Below are 27,327 nucleotides of genomic sequence, written 5' to 3' on the forward strand. Positions count from 1 at the left end.
TGTGTGGCGCATAACAATTGGGGAAAAAAAAAATATCCTGCCCTTTTTGTGTTGTTGTTTGTTTTCTTCAGTTGTTTGTTTCTGCCTGACTCCCTCCTGCTTTAGTAATCCAGCTCATCAAGCACACATCAAGCGAGTCAAATCGTGTCAGGCACTCGGCTCTAATACGCATCCTGAATAAATCACATTTTTTGGCTTTGTAATGCTCCGTCTCCAAATCCTATCACAGGTTGGACTGAGGTGAAGAACTTTATAACGTAAATGATTTATCTTTGATCCCTTTTGTTTGTTGTTTTTCTCTAGCGGAAAAAGAAGACCATATCAAGATATTATCATTTTTCCAAAGTTTTTCACCTTAGGGTTTAGATATGTGACAGAAAGCCTGTGCAGTTACGCTCAGCCAATAGATTTGACCTTTGGATGTGGTGGTGACTAGAATTTCACCTCAGCTTCATGATTTTCGTGGATAAGATTCATCTGCCTTCAGCAACACATCCGCACTACCTTGCCTTTGTTTTGATATTTTCTGTGTTGACCGGCCTGTGTCATTTAGAGAGAAGTGCAGGCCTTTCTCTGCCACTCTTTTATTTAACACCTGTCGCACAATTGAAGCAGAGCGAGTGATCCTTCTCGACATCACATCTAATCAAAAACTACTTGTGAGGCAGCATGTGGCATAAGAGAGACTGAGTGGGCTGGTCGTTCTGTCTGCAGGGAGGATCATAGCTCTGGATGTGGATAAAGGACGCTGTTACAAACCTCATGGGATGCAGTTTTAAAAAGGTGAGCAAGTGCTTTTTTTTCCCCAAAGGTATTTGGAGTTGCTGATTGGCCGCTGTGCCAACCTGAGCTAGTATCTATGCGGAGTAGCTGCCATTGCTATTGATAAGATTTGCAGCATTTTATAAGCCAACTATACAGTGTGTGCTGTGAGCCATAGGTGTCAGTTTACAGTATGTGGACAACCAAACCACAGATGTTTTGTTAAGTTCCTGTTTTGATTTTGTGATTTGTGATTGATTTTTGCGTTGGTCCGTGGTTATAAAACATATTCTGGCTCGTTAAAATTCAACACATCTTCTGTAAAAAAAAACAAAATAATGGTACACTGTGTGTGTGTGTGTTTATGTGTGTGCGTGAGCAGATGTGGCAGTCATGGTTTGAAGATCAAATATTTGATCTTTAATGTTACAGTTATGGAACTCGTTGATTGTTTACACAGCTGGTTTTCATTATATGAATTCACTTGAGTCGCCTGTCTTAACCAAGTTTGCCAAGTTGGTTTGTTATACTTGCACTCTAAATGACGCTTGAAGGTTGCCTCAGTATTATCACATGCCTCAGTTCCCACTGAATAGCAAAGTTAGAATGACGCTTTCAAAGCAAAGTAGCACGAACTTTGCTTTGACGTCTTTTGCTTTCCCGTTGCAGGTGTGAGAGTGACGGTTTGCCCCGGTCCTTGAGGGAGTTCAAACCGGCACCTGTCTTTGAGTTTTCCTCTTTCCCCAGTTTGATTGACATTTCATAAAGAGACGGGGAGTTGTGGAACTTGTACCAGGCTAGGGCAAGATGTAGAGCGAGCCCTCTGGCTAAACTATGTAGAGGAAAGTTAATCCAAGCCAGCAAGGCCCGCAGGCCCCAGGCCAGCGAATCAAATCCTCAGTTGACATTTACACGAGTCAAACGCAAGAAAAGGTATGAAAATAGTCTCACTCCAATTTGCTCTCTTGTCAGTTTGTCCCTCAGTACGTGATTGGTTCAATACTTTATTGTGGCTGTTTTACTGCACACCGGGGTCCTTGTTGAAAGCTGAGACAAAATTAGGCAAGATGGGCACAGATGTACAATGTTCCTATGGGGATCTGGAGTGTTGCGTAATAGCAGCAAGCAGACAACAGCATGATTACAAGGTAGAGAAAGTGAAACCCTCTCATCCCATCAACCAGACTGAAAATTTTCCCTCTGGGCTTAACCCTTTGCAATTAGCTCTTCCCTGCCTTTTGTGGAGGCTTGTACATCAACAAACATTAAAAGTAATATTCATCACAGCACTGTTTAAACAATTTTTTATGAAAACACACAAGTTAAGTATAAATTCTTCAGGATTGCGTTTAAGTAGAGTACTTGAATAAATGTGCTCACCAGGATGCAGTGTGGCTGACAACCCCCTGAAAGTTGAATTAAGGAAATGAGAATTTAAGCTTGAACATTAGTGTGTGACACAAACAACAAGTTTAATGTAAACAGCTGTTTAGACTTTAACAATCCCTATCAAGATCAGGGAATGCCAGCTTTCCCCTGCTGGTGTTTTTACTCCCCCGCATTTTGGGGATGAAGTGGTGTAAACCTTTAACACCTCCCCAGGGATTACTTCCACTTAGTGAAGTGATAATAATCTCAAACTCATCGCAGGAATGTGTGTAACTTGGCATGACATGAAAGCTTTGTGGGAGAAGTGCAATGACATGAATCACTGCAGTAGGTGTTCAGTTTGGTCATCTGTTTTTTGTTCGTCCTTATCAGCTGTGCAAACCCTCTGGTAACAAGGAACATCGGGAGCAAGTCCTATCAAACGGATTCGTGAAAGCAAGGTTGCTGAAGTATTTTTGTAGCCTTCAATCCAATTTCAAATCAGCAGATTCTGTGGTATTACAGAAATGGGGAGATTTGGTGGAGGACCGGACAGCCAGAGTACATTAACTTTAGAGGTGTCTTTGGGATGAAAAGCAGGCCAGAAGCAGGAGAGGATGGATGGAATTGCCTGGCACGTCTCCATACAAAAGTTTTTGGCAGGGTTATGTTGTTAGAAAAAAAAGGAAAACTGTTTATTGGCTTAGTACCCTCTGTGTTTCTTTGAAATGTAATCATAACCCAAGCTGGGCATATTTATTGCATATACAGGCAACATGCTGGAGTTGCAGGAGCTCATTATTTATCAATATTTAGTCAGCCAAATATATGGTGTAAACATGAAAATACAATGGTTAAGTCAGCCTGATTTATAAAGTCTGGATTCCTGGCATAGAGGTCAGTTTAAATCCCCTCAAATGAAAGTGGCAAATAAGGAAGACAAAGGACGCTGTGGGCTCTTTTTCTCAAGCGGCAGCAAAGCTGGTGGATCTGAGGCACAAAGAAAGTCACCATTTTAGTTTCAGTTTGAGAATTTTTCTGCTCCAAACAAATCCCCTTACACTGAGGAAGATAAATTAGCATCACTAATGTTGTGTTCATGCTGTCCACTCAGACCACCGCTTTTCACAAGTGTATTCACAATGGGTGGGTTTTTTGTGCTTTGACATGGATTTTTAATCTATAACAAGTTGATTTCACGTCCAATCATATTTTTAATTTGATTATTGCCGAAGAATGTGCAAGGAAGGAAGAAATGATTAAATGCTTCACCTTCAGGCAGCAAACAGGAGCGCGATTGATAAGCACAATTCATTAGCATTCTTCTGCTAATGAGTCTAAAACAATGCTAGCAGCTCTGAAAGGCTATACTTATGTACAGTGGTGGAGCTACGAATGTCAGAAAACTAACTAATTCTCACAATAACATTTAGATGTTTAGCAGGTGTAGGTATTTCCCTGTTCATCACCTTAATATTTAGACATGATTATGATGGAACATTTGAGGGACCCAAAAGGGGTTACAAATCATCCAGATGTGGACATAAAATCTAACCATAAGCGTCAACCTCCTGCAGCTACGGGAAATGTGATAGGGTCATCAAATTTAGGAAGATTCGTCCTCTTGGGACCATGATGGCCTGTACAAACCTTTCTGACAGGATATCTCAGTCTGGAACAAAGTGGTAGAGAGGATGACCAGCAGTGCCATTCATAAAGATGTGCTGCGAGAAGCTAACAGAAAGAAACTTTAACAGATGCTATAACAATGTACAAATTCTGCTAGCAAATGCAGTAAATACTGTAAATGCTGGGGATGTGATTACAGAAGGATTTGAGCTGGTAGAATAAATTGCTGAAGCTCTTGGCTCCATGGCTCCATGTTGTTGATGACCCTGAGGAAACTCCTGAAGTTTTTTCCCTGCATGTGCCACCTCTTTGTTCCTCCCTCTTTGCTGTTCATGTTTATTTAACCACTCTTTCTTTATCCAGATTAGTCTCGCTAAAGCTCTTTAAATTAATCTCATTAAATCTCTTTTTCAGCCGAGACGTGGAGGGGCAGTTAGTTTGTAGTCATCTGCTTTAAGCTCCTATCATTACATCAGTCACATCCTGCTTAATCCTGAACTGCTGAGAACCACCAGGAGAGCGGGATAACCTTGTGACCTCTTCGCTGCCTCTCTGTTTATTATTTATACGTTATGTATCAGCATCTGAGGTGATATAATAAGCTAATAATGATCGACGGCTCTTTGGAGAGCTGAGTCTGAGTCATATCCCCGGTTTGGTAATGACCCCTTTTATTGTTTCTCAGCTTTGGCAGCAAGTTTGAGTACAGCAATTTGGTGTCCATATATCATAATCAGTATATGACAGAAGTTATTTTCATTGTTCACAACCCTGTGTTTGGGTTCCTTCTTAATTCCATGGTTAGTTTCCAAACACTATCTTTTCCTAATGTGAAGAAAGTTAATCACATATCTGTCAAATCTAATTTCTAATTGGGTCAGTGAAGGTGGCACTTGGATCATGTATAAAATGCTTCTTTACTGAACAGTAACATTGAGAAGGCAAAAGTGCTGGTGAGATCTGAGGACTTCAGACAGTTGAAATTGCTTGACTCTTATGTTTTGACTCTCTCCAGTCTTTGCGGCGCCGTGTTTCCAAACCTACATTTTTTTGTATCCCTGGAGCTACTGAGGGATAAAATGAGAAATCTGTCAAAAACGTAGTTGTGTTCTAATCAGGTTATTTAATTGTAGGAAATTGTCTGGACAAAAGTTTCAGTTGCAGCCGTGTACAGGATAATTCTTCAAGTTCAGTACGACATGCGCCCCTGCAGCTCTGACAGGATGTGCTGCAGCTGCTGATTCCAGCAATTTTCTACTTTAATGCCTCTTGTAGAAACCTGTCAAACAGGCTCTGCAACATACTTGTTTGTTAGGTTGCAGCGTGTCTGACCATCATTTCAGAATTCCTGCAAAACTAGACCAGACTGTGGAAATACAAGTACAAAAGTAGTGCTAAAAGGCTGTACCTGCCTGTGTGTGTGGTCGATGATACAAGTACCTGCTTCCTAAGATATCCCACACGGGTAGGATAAGAGACTGGGAGTGTGAATAAGAATTCATTGTCTCTTTGTGAAACTGTTCCAAGAGCCACGAATAAAGTGAAATGACAATTTTGCAAGTGAGGCAGACATTTTTCAGTTGGAGACGTCATCGCTTTCCCTTATTTTACTGAACAAATTTGATAACATCACCATTGCCAAAGCATAAACATTTTCTCGTTGGATTTATAAGTTTGTTATTGTTACATTTAATAAATCCCTCACCCCTTATTTGATTTACTTTGTGGTTGTTTCTACAGTCTGTTGGGGGTCTGGATGTCTGAAATAACATCAGTTCCTTCATAGTAACGTAATTCTGAGGACTGCAGGGGAATGAAATGAGTAATCCCTCATCTCCTAATATGCACTCAATTTATTTACTCGCAGAGTACTGGTGGTGCAGTGTTTAATGTTAGTCTAATATGCAGACAGCATTTACTTTCCTACTTGTACTCTCCCACTTTTTCTTTGATAGATATACTACAAAAATGCACGCACAGTTCACATCGATTAGCTTGTACTCCCACTCTTCCTGGAAAGGAGAAAATCCTCACTGCTATTATCGAGGCATGGTCGTCGTGATTGTACGGGCATGTTCGCATTCGATGAAACCATCCGTCAGTGGAAGTGACGGGACGGGACCCAACCTAACACGAGGCTTGTCTAAACAGCGAGGCCATTCGATCTCTGCTCCAGCCTCATCCATCAGAATGACATATGCAGATGGTTCGCTGTACATCCAGGAGACCTCTAGGCATCAGTGCCTCCATATTTAACCTGCTCATAAGCCCTGCCTGAATAGGACCATCCATTTTAAACTTCACCTCTCTGGAGTTTGAAAGATTTGAAAGAAAGATTGTAGCATCTGCTGATGTGTTATTTAATTTTATTTAGCGCACATATTAAGCTTTTTAGTACACTGAAGCTCCTTGGGCAAAAAAAGTGTTTCTGGTGCGGTGCGCTGGAGATTTACAAGCTCCCCGAATCTTATATTACATTTGCTCAACTTGAATATGACTTAATTTAGTAATTCACACATGCTATTCCTTTGGGTCGTGACAAAGACAGGCGGAATGGGAAAAGGTAGGAGGAAGAGATGATATAACATTTGTGAACTTGAATAACACTCCCCCTAAAATAAAAACTAGATAATCTGTGATGTTCGGCTGAATTTATAGCCTTGCGGTGATCCGTGGACTCTTAAGAGAGTAAGAGGTTTGTAGACTTGCTTGTGTGAACCTTAAAAGTGCTTTCATATCATGCCTTTGCCACCAGTTCTGAACCACAAAAAATAGTCTGATGTGCTGGACACAAACTGTCCCAAAGCACATCATCGGGAAAAGCAGCAATGTGTGTCTTGATGGGATATCCGTGTACTACACGTTCTGCAATGGTGCAGTTTTCTCTGCATTAATAATCCCGAACTGGAGACATATTTTTGACATGAACTGTCAAATTTTTATGACATCGTTTACAGCATCAAACACTGTAGACTCAGCTGAGTCTTAACTGTTTTTACAGTTCGCATTGTGCCTCTGAACATATGGTGAGGCTAAGATGTGGAGACTCAAGTGACTGGCCTGAATGAAAAGAAAATGGAAAATTCATTTAGAAGAAAGCCCTGGGCTGACTGAGCAATATATCACATTTATAATGAATGATTATGAGTGTTGAAGGTTTGGGGTTTCAGATTCCTCAAGAAGAAGTAAAAAAAAAATGCAGGTGCATCTGAATAGCAAATTTGGCTTGTGTTTTTTTTTTGTTTTTTTTTTTTTTTTTAATGCTGTGGTTTTACTAACCAGTCCTGCTTTTTAGTTTTTCGACAGCTGAATATTCCTCTTTAAAGCTGAAAAGATGTCATGGTTGGAGCTGGATGTGCGTAAATCCATTTTCCTCCATCACTGGCTCACTATTTGCTTACACTGGGCATAATGAATCATTAATTCGCTGCTGTCACTCGCAGCCCACAGTCACTCTGAGCAGAATTAACTCTTGATCCAGCAGAGCAGAGAAGGAACAAAGGAGTGCAGGAGCATGAGACTCTCTCTATATTTGTTTCACTCCAAACGGCAAACCATGGATCCGCTTGTGTGTTGACAGGATGGGTGTTTTCTAATAAGGCTGGTACTCTGCGCTCCCTGATGCATGTTGTTTTGATTGTATTTTGCATTTTTATAATTTAAATGTGTCATTATTCCCCTGATCTCCTGTTCATCCATGCTGCAGGTATTTTCAGTCTTTGAGCAGATGATGATCTTCTATAGTGGGTTATGCATTTGTGTCAATGCTAATTTATCTTTCTTTTAAATGAAGTACCCTCTTAAGCCCTAAATAAACCCTAAATAGGCTATATGTTATAGAACAGCAGTTCCCAACAAGGGGTACTTGTACCCTCGGGGGAACTTCTGCGGTTGACAGCTCAGTTGTATGAAAAATGTACTGAAACACCCGCCTTTATATAATCAAACGTTAAATGATGTCCAGTTTAAAATGAGTCCAAATAAAGACATTTTGAACGTGAGGGTTGGTGTTGATGAAGGGTTAGTTCATCTGCTACGGGGTGCGCCAGACAGGAAGATGAAGAATGGCTTTTATAGAAGATGCATCTTAGTCAAAAAGATGAGTCGCCACCGGCTTTGTCTCTCCCCGATGAAGTCGAGTGTGTTTTATTTAGTCGGGATTGATATTCCAAAATCCCTCATTAAGGCCTAGTTGATATCAGAGTGCAGTAATTATGCGGACATTAGCATGTACCTCAGCGTCATTATCTCCTCACTGGATAATAAATTGTGCCCCGAAGATAAGGTCACTGGCCTCCCACTGGACAGTGAGACGGTGAGACAGCTGCAACATGAAATAAATCGCAGTCTGGAATATACACTTTGTAATTTCGTTTAAGCACCAAGCGATACCCTCAGATGATTCAAGTCTCCTTCCAGCTCGCTGCTGATGTTTTGAAACTCTGTGAAGTCCTCGGAGTGGATCTTTAAAGTTAATGTTGCTTATGTTGAGGGCACATGTTTTCAAAACACTAGAGCTGACTGCTCCATTTAACACGAGGCAGCAGGTAGCCTGGTATTCCACAAACTTATTCTCTGGTCTTATTTTCACCGGCTGCAGGACTCAGCTTCTAAATCTTTTCTCTTCTCATTTCTGTTTTCCCCCCTCTGTGGTCCCGAGGAGAGAATTTTCCAATAAGACTGGTTGACTGCTGCTGCTTGTCTTTGTGTTTGTCACCTCCTGTGGCAGAGGCTCAGCTGGTCTAATTGGTAATAACCCTTCAGCTGTCATAACCGTGGTTCACTGCAGCTTTTCGGGGAAAAGCAAAGAATACCTGTTTTCTGTCTTGTCACGGCTGTGAGTTAGCATATGGCGTTAACATGCTGTGGTCTTTCAGTTTTCAGAAGTTGTGTGTGTTTTGCACTTCAACTTGTTTTTAATTGTATTTCTTTGCTGGTTTCCTGTCTGCACGGTCATCTGCTTTAATATAGCACTCTCTTGTTAGAAATGCTGCACAGATGCAGACTCGGGTCTCCTCTCCGTTATTGCTTAGTTTTTCAATAAGTTGTCTCAGTGAAGATCCTGGGTCTGTCCCGCTTGTTTATGACTTACTGTTTGTGCAGCATTAAAAGGTCAAACAAGACAAATAACTTGTGAAAAGGCAAACAAATGGCCCAAAGATGTTGTTCCCATGATTTCTAAGGTTTCTAAGTGATTCCTTGAAAACACAAACACTTCTCAGAATTGTACATGTTGAATTATGGCCAGAACATATTAAAAATCACCCAGAGAGACTCAGTGATGTGTGAGAAAAGGCTGTATGTTTGTTTGCGAGACATATCGTGTCATCTGATTCAAGAAACCAATGCAGCTGCATTTCGTAGTAAGTTTGTGCTCCTGATGTTGTAAATGGCGACCTTTTGCCTACATTTTTTTTTTGCTTCCCTTTTTTTTGGGAGAGGTGGGGGGCCACAGTGTCCACAGGAAGCATTTCATGACTATTAGTGGTCTTGCAAGATGAAGGTTAGAAATAGCTTCAGCCTGATGGAAGCCCATCTTTATTTGAAAACCAAGATTATTCTTTTGTTGGTACTGGCACTGGGACAATGCAGTTAAATTCCTTTGTGCATGAATAATTCTTTTGCTCCTTTCGGGACATTGTAATATATCCTTCTTTATTTTCTCACTCTTTTGTGTCTTAGTAGGTCCTGAGCTAAATGAAATTGGAATGAAGTGTTTGGGGGTCGGTGTTCTCCCATTTCTGATGACCGATGGCGGGAGAGAGATGAAAGGCCTGATGTAAAAAGCCCTGCCTCTGCTTCTTTTCCACCCCACCTCCCCTCCTCTTCTCTTTTGTCCCTCCTCACCCAAGGTGCAGTGCATCTTTTCACAAGCAGTGAAAGATTGTTTGGGGGAGGGGGGGCAGACACACACACACAATCCTGCGCATACACACAGCAGACAGATGCAAACACACATATTCCACCTCACTCTTCCTCCTGTCATCCCTTCCAACCTCCCACTGTTCCCCTCCCCTCCCCACCCCACCCCCTTTTTTCTTTCCACCTTCTGTAAGTTACAATATACTTCATGGTCGCTGAAAACAACCCACACAGTTTTGGCTGAATGAACACGCTAAGAGCTTTGAGCTTTTGAGATTTTGAATTCTTTTATGCTACTTTGAGGTATTTGTGGCGATGAGGCCCTGGATGATGGCTGGCTTAAATGGACTGAGGAATTTCGCTCTGTGCAGCGAGGATAAACATCATTTGTCAACCAAGCTGCCTTCAATTATCCCATTAAACACAACACTAACCATTAATGTGACTTCAATGAAAAGCTTATTTGTACACCAGCTTGTTGTACTTTGGTCATCTTTCCACCAGACGCAGAATTGGAACAATTGCTGTTGATTTGTCTCGTTTGCGATTCGTCCCCTGCAGTTAAAGAGTTCAGGTTTCATCTTAAAAACCTGCTCTTTTTGTTAGCGCTGCTCAGTTTGAGGTCCAATTCGTCCTAATAGTTGCATTTATTTTTTTCTCCCGTGTGCCGTTCGCGCCTCACGCCTCCTCTTATGCTGTCGGCTCGCGTTCAGAGTAGCTTTAATTGAGTTTTTGGACAGGCGGCCTGGTCTCAAATGCTCTGTGAGAGATAAAAGAAATTTTGCATTACGACATCAAAGGGGCGCCCCTGCACCCTAACCCCTTTTCCACTTCCACACTCACCGCAACACGATGAGATCAAATGAACAGCTGAGGTCATTGTAGTTCCGAAGGGTTAATGATGTGGAGACTGCACTCCGATTTTTAATTCACACTCTGGACAGATAACTACCCTCAACCCATTCAAGTCTCATGCCTCCACTGATGACTCATGCACTCTCCACTTTGAGAACAACCTGTTTATTTGAGGCACTTCATATGAATGCATTTGACTGTAATTTGACGTGGCTTGGCTCAGATCTGTCATTATCTGACACTGTCTGCTCCACCAAGATCAATAGGCTCCTAATGGCGGCAGACACGAGATAGACGACTCATCTAAATTCAGCGATGGAATGAAGTATCCTGCAGTACAGAGGCTTACTTGATGATGGAGATAATTTACACTGAAGTGGCACATCCCTGAAGCATTTTCACCAAATATTTTTTGTTTTATCATTTCTTCTATAACTCTCTTAATGTTATTCCCTGTTTCTGTAAGTGTACATAATAACAGCTATGCCTCTTACTTGGACAGAACAAATGGGGCAACTATATTATACCCTGACATCCTCAGCCTCCATATTTTGACGTCTCTGCTGTGGAAGTGAAGTGCTCGTACTTGCAGCATGCTGCTGTACAGCTCCTACAGTATATAAAGATTTATATGAAGCTTTCATATCCGGCCCTACAAGATAGACTGTAATCCGCTGACCTTGACTGAGTGAAGTCAGCTAAATAAACACGAGGAAGTGTGTGTGCGTGTGTGTGAGAATGTGTTTGCCCGTCCCTGTTCAACACAGGAGGTTCATTAATATGGCCATGAGTCATTTGCTCTGATGACAAAAGGTTTTTATCAGAGTGACCATTCAGAGTAGGTGTTGTATCAACCCAGCAGGTATTCCAGTGCATTTCCAGAGCCAGTTATTGTAAACACACCCAGATATCGTTTCAATGCTCGTATCTCTTGCACCACAGGGTCATTGTTGTCGAGGCCATAATCATCATATGTAACTGCTCAAAGCCCTGGCGGCATTGCAAAAGGCCAGAGATAAAAATCAAAGTAACCCGCGCTGATGTCTTGTAAAATGATATTATTTACATCCATGTTTGCACTCCTTTTCTTTCTTTCTTTTGCTTTTGTTGGTACGTTGCCATAATTAGCACGAAACTTGCCTGCATGTTTGTGTTTGCGCGTAAGCACTCATGATGCAAACAACATGGGGACCAAGATGATTTGTTTTATGATGCTACCGGTGGTCACACACTCCACAGTGTTCCTTTTAATTAACTTTCTTAGACATTACAAAAGTAAAAATCTTCGAGTGCAAATTATATTTTTGTCTGCGGTGCCATACACGCAGTTAATATAGAAATATAAGCAGCAGTTTCAACCACGTTCACATACATAATTGATGTATTTGTCTTAAAGATGATGTGCAGCTTCTGGTAACATTACTAATTATTATTATTATTTTGTCGCTGTCTGGAGTTGGTGTGACGGTTCTAATTTGAGAGTAGCAGATTTTCTTTGAATCTTGACCCTTCTGTTTGTATTTGGATTATGACCTGTGCCTTTGAAGAGCTTGGCAACTGCAGTTTTTTTTTCGTGAAAGATCAGAAAGTTCTGATCTGCCATCATGTCTGAAAACAAAGACTGAATGAGTATTATTTTTGTCTCTGTGTGGAACGCTTATGAAAGATGACTTTTAAGAATTGTGAGAGGTCGAGAATGCTTTCCTTTTTGGCAAATTTTCAAGGCCTTTTTGTTTTTCATTGTGCCTTGTTTCTTGGAAACATTACATAAGAATGCACAGTAAATAACAGTGCTACAGATCACTTTGAGTGTTTTTCACTTTGTAGAGCAGATGAGTTTTGTCCAGATGTGTTACTAACAGTCCTGAATGTCATTGCTCAAAGGTGAACTCTTATGGGGTTAGATACTTAAACAAATGATTGAAATTGTTTTATTCTGTTAGAAGCTTTTCAAAATGATGTTCCATACTGCATTTTATCAGGCTTTTAATTTGAGCTATCCGCTCTGACTCTCTGTCTCATTATCATCTTCACCCCTCATCTCTTTCCTTCCTTTACAGCCTCATGGGCTTTAGAGTGGCTGCTTCTCTTCCATCTGTTTCCCAATCAATTTGGCCTCATTTCCTGCCAATTGCTCCACCTCCATGGGCTAAGGCTCATTTAAGGAAGCATCGCATGTCGAGATCATCAGCTGTAGTTATGGTGATCAGTCTGTGAACCTCTCGGTGTCCCAGAAGCTTGGCTGGAATTTGGCTATTCATTTGAAGTTTTGTGTATAGTGCTTTACAAAAGCGCTCAAGGAGGAATGTGTGTGTGTGTGTGTCTGTGGAAACTGCAGTGTTTCAGCAGATGGCTCACTAATTTATTTAATTTAACAATGTGAAATTTTAATGAAGAAAGCATTATGCTTGTGGTCAGATTGTTGTCAAAGATTCTGTCGTTTGTTGATTGGTTGGTTTCTGTTTGTGATGCGCAATTCAAGGTCATGTTGCAGACAACTGACTGTTCATTTTAACTGCAGAATTGCATGTAAATGTTTGCAAAAACTAACCCTCCTCCCAGTACTGCAAACATGACTCTTCATTACTTTATTGCCACTTTTTTAAACACTGTCATCTGTTGCCATCATAATGGATTTGTTTAGGACTGGTACCAACATGTTGCCATAAACAGTAATGTCTGACCCATGCAGTATTTATTATCACCCGTATTCCTCTCTCTCTGTCTGTTGAAGCCGCTGCCCTCTGTAACTGAGCCCTGGTTTTGAATTCCTGCAGTCCTCTGCTGGTCAAAAAGGTGCACTTAGACCAGTTAACTCCCGTTTTACATGAGCCTCAGAAGACACTGAGGAAAAATATGTGGACTCTCGGCTGTCCGATTGAGGGCTTGTTCGGGTTAAGCAGTGTCGGACCTCTTTGATGTCCTGCAATTGGGTTTGCCAGCTGACATGCATAAACCAATTAACAGAATATTTCTGTCCACATTTGTGGGTGGAAAGGTCCTTCAGCAAAATAATTTGCCACTGAGCAGTAGATGTGACTGGACTGTGCTTCCTCTATTTTAGAGTAGCTCATAGATGGACCACTTTTACCTCAGCGTATTATTATATGTTTAAACAAATGCACCAACAAATATTTTTTTCCAAGAAAGTCTTCATTTTTGTTCTGGTAGATGTAGTCTAATATGACATTAGGGCTGAGCAATATGCAATTATTGTGATAGATACCATCGCAATACGAGTGATGATTTTAGTGGGATTGTTGGTTTTTTGTTTTTTTTTTTGCAATTTTCACTGGAAATTGTAAAAATGGAATATGATATAAAATGTGATTTGTTTTAGCGAGGGTCTGTACCAAACAAGCTTGTTCCCTTACATCAAGAAAATGAGATTCATTATGTGATATGTAATATCGGTATGTTGTAACACAGTTTATCTTTATGAAAATATTGTAGCTCCTGCAATTTGCAAATTGCACTTGGCCATATTGCGATTTTGATAATACTGTTTTATTGTCTAGCCCCGCATGACATCTAAACTAAGTCTCGAAGCCCTTCTTGAGATTTTTTGCACTGTATGTGTGAAAAAACTGTCTTCTTTATTGCACTCCAAGAAAATGTTAATGTGGTTTTAATCGTGCTATAGCCACACAATGCAGAGCCGTGGTGTCTGCCTGCTGCACATGAAGTAGCCAGTCTTATCAGAGGGAGCAGATGGAGAGCGTCCAAGTGAGAGGCTCAGTCTGGCTCCATGTATGTCATAAGTAAGAGGATGACCTTGGCTGAATCTCAGCTGTGGTTCAACCATAAGAAACACACATTCTCTGTCCTTTTCTGTCTTTCTGTATGTCTCTGTCTTCTTTGCCTCTCTCTCTCTCTCTCTCTCTCTCTCTGTCTCACACACAAACTGCTTTGCTCCTACACATTCCTCTATGCAGTGTTACAGCTGGAGACAATATACACTCCTCCACACTATCACTTCATCAAAAAAAAAAAAAAAAAAAGCCATTTTTGAGACACTCAGTGAGGCACCGAGACTCTTGCAATGCCCTTACAAGCAGGCGATTAGATACTGAGTCATTTGTGGCATTTACAACGGTGGGATGAAGTATTCACTGTAAGGTTAAGATGTTGCTTGATAGGTAATATCAATATGTTGGGATCTCTGGCCATGCGCTCTGGAGAACAATAGAGCGGCCTACATGTAACCCATAAAGCCTGAGTTAGAGTGACCAACTGTTAGAGACCCCACTCATGATGTGCAACTAGTCATAAATTCCTGAGTTTAAACTCAGAACCGGCACGGACATTGGCTGTGTGCCAGCCATCTCCACGGGGGTCCGAGGTGACGTCACTCAGGTAATAAAAGGTCACTGCGACCATCAGCATGCGCTTTTTCCCCGTGCGTGCTGTGACAGTGAGAGCTTCTCCAGGCTCTCCAAATGTCCAAACCGCCAAAAGGGAGCAACAATCAAACGTTTTGATTAACATCATTTTAGATCCCGGGTCACAGTTCTGCAACTCGCAGGCCGAGAAACAGACTGCTGTAATTTTCGGTAACTTTTCCTTTTTTTCTTCATCCGACGTGGATCGCTGAACAATCAGCTGATCGCACGTTAACGAGCCGCGCGCCGACTTTGTTAAGGACGAAAACAAAGTTTGTTAACTTTTTCACCGGTGATTTTCTCCGCTGCCGCCGAGAGATCAACACTCCGCATCTTCTGAATAACGGACCGCCAGCATCCCGCCGAGGACGACGCTGCGAACGTTTAAGCGGATCATCATTTCAAACTCCGAATGATCGGAGCAACGCAACGTAAGAGGCTTATGTCTGGGCAGAGATAGTGTAACGTAGGGTTGTTTACACATGATTTCTGTAACTTTTAAGTGCTGCATTCATTGATCTTGTTTTCCGGTCGGTCATTTCCGCCGTTTCAGCGAGACCGCGCGTCACCAGTTAAAGGACCAATAGCTGAGCAGATAAGCTCCGGTTTACTGACTCCGCTATTGTGTGGTGACACGCGAGTTTCTAAAGAATTGGAGTGGATTATTTTATTGGGTTGTGTTTTCTTGTATTTTCATTTCTATCTTTTTTGCTGAGTCATCACATGCGTGTGACTAGTTTTGTTTGCTGAGTCATCCTTTATGTGGTTGTTCATCCTGGTGTGCTGACCCCTCCTCATGTGGTTCTCCACCATTTTGGTTGTAGTTTCCCCACTCGCCATTCTGGTTGTAGCTCCTCCCCTCATGTGGCCATCCGCCATCTTAATTATAGTCAGCCACTAGCTTGTTGTTAGCTGCTATCTTGTTAGCTGCTATCTTGCTAACCGCCATTTTGTTTGTTTTTAGCCTGTAGCTTGTTAGCCACCCTCTGGCTAGCATGCTAACCGCCATCTTGTTTGTTTTTAGCCACTAGCTTGTTAGCCGCTACCTGGCTAGCTTGTTAGCCTCCATACTTTTGTTGTCATCTGTCTCTCTCACACACACCCACACACACACACACACACACACACACACTCCTGTATATAGATATACTCTTGTTGCTGTACCTGTGTTATCTTAGTTAATAGTTAATGTGTGTTGATAAAACTTAGATTATAATAGTTTTTATTACAAAGTGATACTTATCTATGGATGGTTGTTGCTGTTTAATAAATCCTGTTATAGTTTAACCTGTCGTTGTCTGTGGTTGTTGTGTATGTACTTGTAATAACAGCTGAATTCATGACAGCCAGTGCTCGGATTCATCCTTCACAATTTTAAGAGACTGTTTTCCCATTAATTAATTTGGCTATTGGTCCCTGGTGACAGGGTGGTGCCCCGATATTTATGTGTATTAAGCATACACTGATTTTACTTTGATGATTATTTTCCATAATCATTGACTCTTTGCCAATAACCAAATTGCTCCTACTAAGTCGCACAACATCATTGGTGCCCCGTGTGAGGCTGTCTTATTCTAGCTGTGTTACAGTATAAACACAATAACAAAAAAGGCAAAACCAAACTTTTCCATGGGTCCACCAACATAATTGGGGTCCCAGGTGAGTTTGTCTAATTCCAGCTGTGTTACAGTGTCACCACAGTAACCTGCTGCTGACGGTTTAGAGAATTTCTTTTCTTTTGTGTTGTTTTATTATTCTCCTTATTCTCCTCTCTTCTCAGAATTAGAGTGAAGAAGCCGTCCCCTGCATTTTTAATTGTTAACTATTAATTACGGGTACTAAGAGTATTGGTTGTGTTGTGTTGTGTTTGCACTAAGAGGTGCCATAGATTGGACAGTGGATTACCTAGGTTAAGTGGCAGAACACAGGCCGTGTTCTCTTGCTTTCCTGGTTCTGTGAGTCCTGTTTTGACGTGCACTAACTCCTTTAGCATAAGGTATAGTGCTACTGTGTAACCTCAGTTACAACTACTTAGCAGCCATAGTTAGCCCAGCACATTGTTGATTTTTGTAGGTTTGCAAGCCACAGGTTGAAGCCCACCTGTGCAACTTAAACTTGCTCAGTGTAGCAGTTTTGTGATTTTTGTTTTGTCTGTTCAGTGGAAAGACAAAATGAGCAGTAGGGATTCCCACACCCCAGGAGCTAGAGGCTCCCAAGAGGCAGATGACCTGGACATGCAGGCCACAGTCACTGGCCTCGTGAAATTGGCAGTTAATGGCATGAGTGACCTGAACAGCTACAACGCTAGCACCTGTGATAAGAAAATACAGGAAGTGGTCACTTGTCACTTGTCCCTCATTTCTCAGATGCTCAGTCAGGTAACAATGCTTTATCACCGTAAAGCCCAGTTACAAACTGCAGAGTATATGGAGCAGATTACAGTGTTGCAGACCAGATATCATGCTGAGCAACACAAAAACTTGATCCTACAGCAAGAGGTTAAGGACCTTAGGGATCAGCTGATTGAAGTTAAGGAGGAAAATGAGACCATCCAGCAGGATTGTCCTTATTTAAATTTGCAGCTCCAAACGACGGAGGATCAGGTGAAAGCAGCCTTGATCCCTGATCCGTCTGATATTGGTTCTGACCCAGATGCAGCCCCTGTCCCAGAAGAGATGGTGAAAACGCGAACGGCGGATACCATGGAGGACAAGCTGCGGGCTGAACGACAGGCATCCCGCGCACGGATAGCCGCCACATGTCAGGAGCTTGAGGGTGCTCGACAGACAGTTCGAGCCACACCCACTGATCTGAGGACAGTTAGTGGAGAGGTAGCAGCCCCTACTGAGATGCCCGACATGATCATTCTTGACCAGTACACTCCTCCACTGGTCCACCATAGGCATGGGAATGCCTCAGGCACAAGAAGTGCAACTTCATCAGCTCTCCAGCGCTCCATACCTGACTTTGCCAAAGGAAGAACCTCCCTGGAGAAAGGTGGACATCAGCCATACTCCTTGAGAGACGACAGGGACTTTGGCCCCACACCGGCCGACATGCCATATCTAGGGCGCCGCTCACGCCCTCACTTTGACCAAACCCCTTCTCTGCAACGAAGGAGTAGTCATGGTCTTTCCCACCAGGACTCGAGGAATCCAGAATCCTCAGATGACTCTGACGATGCCAGCACCTACTATCAACAGGGTCTGCGCATACGTCAGCTTGAATCTCTTGCAAGAGACATAGAGAGCTTTGACCCCAGGAACCAGGAGTCATCCATCGATGACTACTTGAGGGAGGTAGATCGCTGTCTCCTTGATCTTCCCCATGCGTCTGCCCGGGAGAAACTTCGCTTGATCTGGAAAACCACCTCCAGGAGCGTCCGTGTCTTCATGGAGACTCTCCCACCAAGAACCAGAGACCATTACTCAGCGCTCTGCCAAGCCCTGCGGGAAGAATACTCCCACTACACCGACCATGCTTCCGCCACTCTTGATGCTTTTGCTGTCACGCAGAAGAAACTTGAGCCTCCCTGGGAGTATTACAGGCGTCTCAGAGCAGCATATTTCCAAGGGCGTAATGCGCCTGGATTAGAGGAAGAACATGCATTCAAATCTCTGTTCCTCCATAACCTGCACGAGAGCGTACGCTACGACGTGACCATGCACTGCCGCACTAACAACCTCAACATGCAGGAGATGAGGCGGTACGCGCAGCTGGCATGGGAAACACGAGTACGCCCAAGTAGGACAGCTAACAGCAGTGCCAGGGTACTGAAGATCCAGCCGTCCGCCACTGCAGAGGTGACACTGGAAGGCAGCAAGATGCCTCGTGCCCAGATGCAAGCGGGACCAGGTCCCCCGGCATACCAATCACTCCGCCCACAGGGTGGACACCCCAGTCAGAGGACCAACAGTCCTAACTGGTCACGAAACCTGAGCCCACCGGCAAAAGACACTTGCCAGCCAGACAGAAAGGTTAGGTTTAAATCCAACTCCAAACAGGGTAGGAGGTATGGTGGCAAAGCCCCACTTCCATTTAAAGGGGAAGACTTCCAAAAGGAAAGTTTAAAAGAGCTTATAAGGAAGTGTGTGGCGGAGACGTTCAGATCGACCACTCAGGCCGCCTAGTCACCCAAACATACTCCTAACACCAGAAACCCTGTTCCTTTAACTGCTTTTGTTTTTCCTTACATATATATATATTTCCCCTTTTGATTTTCTTATAGCATCACCAAACTCTCCAGACACTTCAGCAGGTTGCATATTGGACATCCATGAACAATGACACCAGAGGTTAAATTCAAGGGTGCCTTACCTGCTGTCATCTTTAACCAACCATCCTCTGAATCAAGCACAAATTCAGGGAAAGGGGGGTCAATTTTATGTTCTAATCTTCAAGTCAGTTAGATTGAACTAGTTCCTAAATTTACTGAAGGTAATAAATCCCTCCTTATAATTATCATAGACCTCTAGAAATTAGAGCTAGGCTCTGTTGGAATCATAATTATCATAGAATGGCAGAATGAGCAACTGAAGTCTGTTTTGAATGTTGGTTTCGGCAAGACAATACACGTATGTCATTTATATTGGTGTATTATGAGGAGACTCCTCATTGTATTTTGAACCTTAAACACATGTACCTGAACCAGGAATATCCACTGGGTCTGCCCCAGCAGCCATTTGTTAGAGATGTGAAGGATCTCTGTGGTTTGAGAGTTGACTCACCCTAGCAAAAATGCCAGGGTACCGTGTCTGCAAGAACAGAGGAAAGTGAGATCCTCGCAGAGTGAATTGGCCACCTATGGTTGGTGAATACAGTCACCACAAAGCCCCATTAGCCTATGACCGGCATGATACAGCCACTAAGCTGCTGGCTACATTAGAATACATAGCCAATTCACTGATACTCCTCCTCTTCTTTCTCTTCTCTTTCTTTCCTTGGGTACCTACATTGAGCTATGCTCTTGTGAAATTGTGTTAAATGTGTTGTTGAAATGCCAATTAATCATAGTGGAGTTAGTTAGCTCATTACTCATATCTGCCCAGACTGTGCCTCAACTCTGTCCAGACATTAAAGCCTCAATGAACTCTGAATTAAAGCCTCAATGAACTCTGAGCTAAAGCCTCAATGAACTCTGAACTTTGAACTGTTGATCACTGTGTCTGCTCATCAGCTAACAGGAAGGAAGCCAGAAGGATGACCACCTTCAGCGCACATGGACCATTCGACCTTAGAGAATGTTGCTCTAAAGACTGTGGCCCCTACCCCATTCTTCAGACCAAAGGGGGGATGTTGGGATCTCTGGCCATGCGCTCTGGAGAACAATAGAGCGGCCTACATGTAACCCATAAAGCCTGAGTTAGAGTGACCAACTGTTAGAGACCCCACTCATGATGTGCAACTAGTCATAAATTCCTGAGTTTAAACTCAGAACCGGCACGGACATTGGCTGTGTGCCAGCCATCTCCACGGGGGTCCGAGGTGACGTCACTCAGGTAATAAAAGGTCACTGCGACCATCAGCATGCGCTTTTTCCCCGTGCGTGCTGTGACAGTGAGAGCTTCTCCAGGCTCTCCAAATGTCCAAACCGCCAAAAGGGAGCAACAATCAAACGTTTTGATTAACATCATTTTAGATCCCGGGTCACAGTTCTGCAACTCGCAGGCCGAGAAACAGACTGCTGTAATTTTCGGTAACTTTTCCTTTTTTTCTTCATCCGACGTGGATCGCTGAACAATCAGCTGATCGCACGTTAACGAGCCGCGCGCCGACTTTGTTAAGGACGAAAACAAAGTTTGTTAACTTTTTCACCGGTGATTTTCTCCGCTGCCGCCGAGAGATCAACACTCCGCATCTTCTGAATAACGGACCGCCAGCATCCCGCCGAGGACGACGCTGCGAACGTTTAAGCGGATCATCATTTCAAACTCCGAATGATCGGAGCAACGCAACGTAAGAGGCTTATGTCTGGGCAGAGATAGTGTAACGTAGGGTTGTTTACACATGATTTCTGTAACTTTTAAGTGCTGCATTCATTGATCTTGTTTTCCGGTCGGTCATTTCCGCCGTTTCAGCGAGACCGCGCGTCACCAGTTAAAGGACCAATAGCTGAGCAGATAAGCTCCGGTTTACTGACTCCGCTATTGTGTGGTGACACGCGAGTTTCTAAAGAATTGGAGTGGATTATTTTATTGGGTTGTGTTTTCTTGTATTTTCATTTCTATCTTTTTTGCTGAGTCATCACATGCGTGTGACTAGTTTTGTTTGCTGAGTCATCCTTTATGTGGTTGTTCATCCTGGTGTGCTGACCCCTCCTCATGTGGTTCTCCACCATTTTGGTTGTAGTTTCCCCACTCGCCATTCTGGTTGTAGCTCCTCCCCTCATGTGGCCATCCGCCATCTTAATTATAGTCAGCCACTAGCTTGTTGTTAGCTGCTATCTTGTTAGCTGCTATCTTGCTAACCGCCATTTTGTTTGTTTTTAGCCTGTAGCTTGTTAGCCACCCTCTGGCTAGCATGCTAACCGCCATCTTGTTTGTTTTTAGCCACTAGCTTGTTAGCCGCTACCTGGCTAGCTTGTTAGCCTCCATACTTTTGTTGTCATCTGTCTCTCTCACACACACCCACACACACACACACACACACACACACACTCCTGTATATAGATATACTCTTGTTGCTGTACCTGTGTTATCTTAGTTAATAGTTAATGTGTGTTGATAAAACTTAGATTATAATAGTTTTTATTACAAAGTGATACTTATCTATGGATGGTTGTTGCTGTTTAATAAATCCTGTTATAGTTTAACCTGTCGTTGTCTGTGGTTGTTGTGTATGTACTTGTAATAACAGCTGAATTCATGACAGCCAGTGCTCGGATTCATCCTTCACAATTTTAAGAGACTGTTTTCCCATTAATTAATTTGGCTATTGGTCCCTGGTGACAGGGTGGTGCCCCGATATTTATGTGTATTAAGCATACACTGATTTTACTTTGATGATTATTTTCCATAATCATTGACTCTTTGCCAATAACCAAATTGCTCCTACTAAGTCGCACAACAAATATCAGTATATCCTTTTTGAATAACTATTCAGTGAAGCTGGAGCTCCATTTTTATCATGGCCCTACAGAACTTGCAGCTCTTATATCAAACCGACACTGGGTATTTGACTTGTATAACATAAAACCCAAAAGACATAAATCAAGGTCAGTTTTTTAGGTAGTTGTTCTCGCTTTTCTGCGCTCATGGGGAAGGATAAACACTCAGTGAAAGGCGATATCAATGTATTTTAGGCCAATAAATTTCAAGAGGCTTGCTAGTTGATTTATATAGCTGAGTGAGATAAGGGGCTCCATTTAAGAGGAAGAGAGAAGTGGAACTGTGAGTAAATGCATTGTGAGATTTGCAGGGTTTAATCTGCACAGTCCAGCCCTTCATGTTTTAGTTGTTCCCACTGCGGTTTCTATGTGTACCACAGTAGCTGTGTGCTGCGATGGTCAATCCCTCCTGTGTGCCTCCTTTAATACACATGAAGTCACCAGGTGGTTCTTTTCACCAACAAGTTTTGCTGTTGCATAACTCACGCAGAGAGTTTACTTACCCTAATTATAAAGGAAGTGCTTACTGAGTGGAGATTTATGCATCACTATATTAAAATGTTTTGCAAACTAGAAGTTATACTGAGCTAAGCTGTTATAAATATTTGCACCCAGTAACTGGCAGGTGTACCTGTTATGCAACTAACCAACTGATAAACCAGTATTACTTGTTAACTTGTTATTTGTTAAGAGTGAAGAGTTGCAATGGAAAATGGTCAACACGTCTGACCTGGCACATAATAAAAAGGCAGTTTAAACTGGAAAGATATTACGTGAATGTTTTCGCAGTGGTTTGATAGCATTAGCTAGATTAGCATAATCAGATCAATCTGATTAATTAGATCAATCTAAAGTGCAGCAACACCACTGAATCACACATATTTCCCTATGCATATTAAAACAAAGCAACATCTACATTTAAGAATTGAGAAGTTAAGTTTAATATACTGTTTGCTCCCCTAAAGCTGTACTTTTTGGAAATTCTGTGATAGCATCTGATGCTACAGGGATTTCCTGTTACATGTTTCATTGCTGATGTTTCCTAGCAATTGTTTTACAAGAGCTTAGGAGGGACTTTGTGTAAACTTAAGTAAAGGTTTTGCAAATATCTGGTTTGAAACGTGAAATCTTAAAACTGTCACCCATTTGAACACACATCCTGTTATAGAAGTAGCCATGGCAACGACCAAAACAATATGGTTGCTGCCTCCCAAATTTTATTTTCAGTGCAGTTGTTGCAGTGTTTTATAACTTGCTACTGCACCTTCTAGACGGCAGGTGTGTGTTTGAATATTCTCACATGTAACAGACGTTTGCTGATTAAACATAAGTTTCTTTTCACCTTCCTCGTAGTTACTTTAGAGGAGTGGAACTCACATGTGCTGTATGACACTTTTCTGTCAGATTGGTAATGAGCTATTGTACACTGACATTCAAATTCTATCCAGATAATTACTATTGCATATTATTGTGGGTAAAACGCCCTCATAGGAATTTCAAACTGAGACTCAGGTCAGGTCTTATGTATATAAAGTGGAAACTTGAAAATGGTAATTGTCTCGCTCAGTCCTCTTTATGGCTCACTCGAAAACGCCCCTGCAGACTCAGCAAAAATGTGGAGCAGATAGGCCAAGCAAGGTCGTCAGTATTAGCATGAAATACTCCATCTTGTTAGAAAACAGTTGTGGATTTTCTTTTTTTAAATTGCTGTCTTTTTAGTTCAGTCTTCATGCAGCCAGTGAAAATGTCAGTGCTATTAAAAAATGATGTCAGTGCGAGCAGAATCGTCCTCGCTTAGAAATGTCATGAAACTTACCATAGGAAGAGAAATGTCTCCTCGACTGACCTTTACCGTGTAATTTGTAATGCTCTTTTATTTTGCAATATTGCAGATGTTTGGATATTAGTATCGAGGTCTTGCATTAACTGTCCTCCACTCTGTCACCCTTCTTCATTTACCCATCCAAGCTAGCTATGGCTTCCTTTTTTAATAAATGCTTTTTCAGTATGGGAACAGCTCCATTACTTTTGATTATTTTTAATGGCAAGCTCATTTTTTTTTTGTAGTGCATTCATATTTGTCTCTTAAGACTTGAAGACTGTTTTAATGAGCTCTCATAAGGTCTGCTTCCTTAGCCCTTGGCTAGATCCAGCTATGTGCAGCAGGCAACTCTACTGGACCAAGACTATATAAGGCATGAACACTTCCCTAGACATGAAGACATGCCATTCTTCCCTTTGACAGATATTATCCAGCGGGGAATGGTAGCTACACTTCTCGAGTAGATGCTTGATTAAAACATATTACATAAATAAAGCACAAAGAAAGTTCTAACTGAGAGAAATATGAACTATCTGGCAGTGACATACGTGAAAAAATATACAAAGTAGTTGCTGACTAATTTGAAAAAAGACCTTTGGCCCCTCTTTGAGAGTTGAAATGTATATTTTCTGGAGAGAAAGCGCAGTGTTTTTGGTTCAAATTGTAGTGACATAGTGTTATGGCTTTTTCCACCTGTTAAGGCTCACACTCCTTTTCAAAAGCTGAAAAAGTCAGTGTGCTATAGGTGTTCCACTTCCTAATTTGGACACATCATCTTTAAGTCATTCTCTTCTGCCCTCTCCCTCACGTCTGACCTCTTGCTCCCCTGTCTGCCTCCCAGACGCCATGATCCGGCCTGAGGAGGATAATCGCGCACCCCCAGTAGACAGCATGGACACCAAAAGGCACTGCGCTGAAAGGTGACCTCCAGACACTTTGCCTCCCCAAAACATTTGGTGAGTGAGAGGAGTCCTTGTATTCACAAATGATCTCCACACCCCCTGTCAACATTTGGCAGGATGTGCAGCTCCAAGCTATTTCCTATTGTTCCTGTTAGACACTTTAAATCAAATCCTCTAAAACACAATTCCCCATGTCTTTTCTTGGCCTTTACAAAAAAATTTCAATGTGGATTTTTTTTTGGATGCTCCCCGAAGCGTTGATGGACTTATCTGTGGTGAAGAATTGTTGTTTTCCCCTTTGGACTAAGTGACAGCCTTTAAAGCAAAAAAAAAAATGTGTGTGTTTCAGTGTGGAAAAGATATGGTGATGGCGAACATTAAGTCGTATGAGACTTGCTGTTTCTCCTTGCATGTTTGTGTGTCATACTGACACATTTAACCACTACCACTCTGACACCCATACTGATGGAGGGATCACATGGTTGTGCTTTAACTAGATATATGATGTCATTCATAAATGTGGAAATGAAGACTGGTAATATTATTTACTTTTGTCATTGCCAGCAAATCTCATTGATTACACCAAAACCAACAATGCTCTAATCGGTCTCTCAATAAATTCTAACTTCCCTGCACTGTCTGTGGCACTAAGCCTGCACACCAATGTTTCCAACGGCAGACAGAAGTATTTAGAACAAAGACGCTCACAAATATATAATTGGGGGTTTGAGCAGTGAAGCTGCTGGAGCTCTATTGTATTTGTTGGGATTATTTCTCATCCTTCTTCTTCTTCTTCTTCTTGTGCCCCAAATGTATCTGATCTAAGAAATCATAAAAGACAGATATGTTGGAGTGTTGGGAAAAAAAAAAATATAATAATATATATGTGTGTGTGTGTTTGATAAGCTCCCCAGTGGTGCACTCAGTAACACATCTTCTTTGGGATACGGTGGCCCAGGCTTTCCTTCTTGCCAACAATGTGGCAGTTCATGCTTATCATGTGTTTTCAAGGGCTTCCTATAAAAACAAGCATTAAGAAGCTTGCATATTTCCTTGTATTTTATTTTTAAAAATGGCTCAGTGAACTCCTAAATCATCTGTAGCTTATAGTAAACCAGACCAGAATAAAGTGGGCACTGTTGGGCACGATTTCCAGCTCTGGATTAATACACACTTTGCATTCTGATGTCTATGAAACCTCTAAATTGGAAGCAACCATGTGAAAACGTTAGTGAATCATGTTTGGTGAATCATCTTAATTTGGATGCACATTCCAGGCACTTTATTAGCATAACAGCAGGCCCATATAGGGCAGCAGTCCTCGGTGGCGGGTGCAAACCATCTGTAAGTTATTACCTGGAAAGTAAACATCAGTACACACAAAGCTGAAATAATAAACAAAGATAATGATAATGGCCACACAACAACCGCAATATTGAAGCCCCAATACCACTGCCACTGCTCCTACTACTATGCTATTAAAAGTGATGCGTAATAATGTGCAGCGTGATTAGAGGCTCAGAGAAATTGAGAGCGTGGGATAATGTGTGCTGCACGGACATGGCACATGTGTGGTTTGATTTAAAATGAAAACCTTAGACGTGTCACTGAAGGCCAAGTATTAGCGCCACAGGAAAGGCACAGGCAGTTCCTCAGCAACTGAAATGTAAATGTGAGTGTGCAGAATAGGCGAGGCTGATTTTGGTCTTGGAGCCTGGATTACCTCTCGTGAACTAGCCGCATACACACTGGCATTCAGGGTCGATATTTCTGTGATTTACTCTCTGATTCTAACCTTACGGCACCATGTAAGGGGCTCAGTTCAACTGGAGTCAAAAAAAAAAACTGAATATCTCATAGAATGATTTATGTTTGCACAGTGTAGGTTATTTTTTCTTTATTCTTTATTAATATTTATTAAAACGTGTCGCAAAACACCTGACCAAGCATGAAAAGTTTATTAGTCATAAGATTATAACCTTTTTTAAAAGTTATGAAAATCAGATCAAAACTGAGCTGATTTTTTGTGATAGTACTACATGGTGCATCATCTTGCAAAGCTTGTTCCATGATGAAATATTTAAGTCCCCTGAAAAGTTAGTATTAATTGAAGCAGCCTTTGGCAAAAGTGCCTCTTTATGGAAATCAAATTTTTCATGAAGCGATGATTGATGGCTCAGTAGAGAACCTCAGGCTATAATCAATACAATCTCTCTGTAAGTGAAACTAATACAACTAAACATTGAAATCAGGCAAACAAGAAAAAAAAAAAGGTCAGTTTAATTAACTGGACAAAAGCACGGCTCATTTTTCATACAGGAAATGGTTTGTGTGTCCAGCATGCACTCAGTGTGTCTGAGAGTGTTGACTAGAACAGCAGGAATGGTTAAAAGCACCGGAGCATCGGATAGAATTTAATCAGCACGCATTTAATTGCAGGTTTGCAGTAACAGGGGGCACAGGCGTGGTTACACAGGATATTTGCAAGAGCACATTTGGGCACGTGAGCATAGGAAGGCACAGATAAACCATTTCTGTCACCTCATTTCTCAGAATATGATTACCTGTCTAGAGCAATGTGTTTGTCCTACGTTTGTTCTGTCTTATCTGTTTCAGCTATTTCTTACATTGTTAGGTTTT

At 42.0% G+C, this 27,327-nt stretch overlaps 1 protein-coding gene across 3 annotated transcripts in view; it reads left to right on the plus strand.

Annotated features, from left to right (window-relative positions):
• The window catches only part of chrm3a (cholinergic receptor, muscarinic 3a), a 78,994-nt gene that overhangs the window by 6,069 nt on the left and 45,598 nt on the right, over window positions 1-27,327 (plus strand). The window contains exons 2-3 of one of the 3 annotated variants that reach the window (XM_046401303.1): window positions 715-783; window positions 24,627-24,741. The exons of 1 other annotated variant lie outside the window; for it this stretch is intronic. The gene's annotated coding sequence lies outside the window, so the exon portion shown is untranslated. The remainder of the gene's footprint in view (window positions 1-714; window positions 784-24,626; window positions 24,742-27,327) is intronic. One more of the 3 variants, XM_046401302.1, reaches the window with a different exon arrangement.

This window comes from Scatophagus argus, chromosome 10 (assembly GCF_020382885.2).
Source record: "Scatophagus argus isolate fScaArg1 chromosome 10, fScaArg1.pri, whole genome shotgun sequence".
NCBI classification, from domain to species: Eukaryota; Metazoa; Chordata; class Actinopteri; family Scatophagidae; genus Scatophagus; species Scatophagus argus.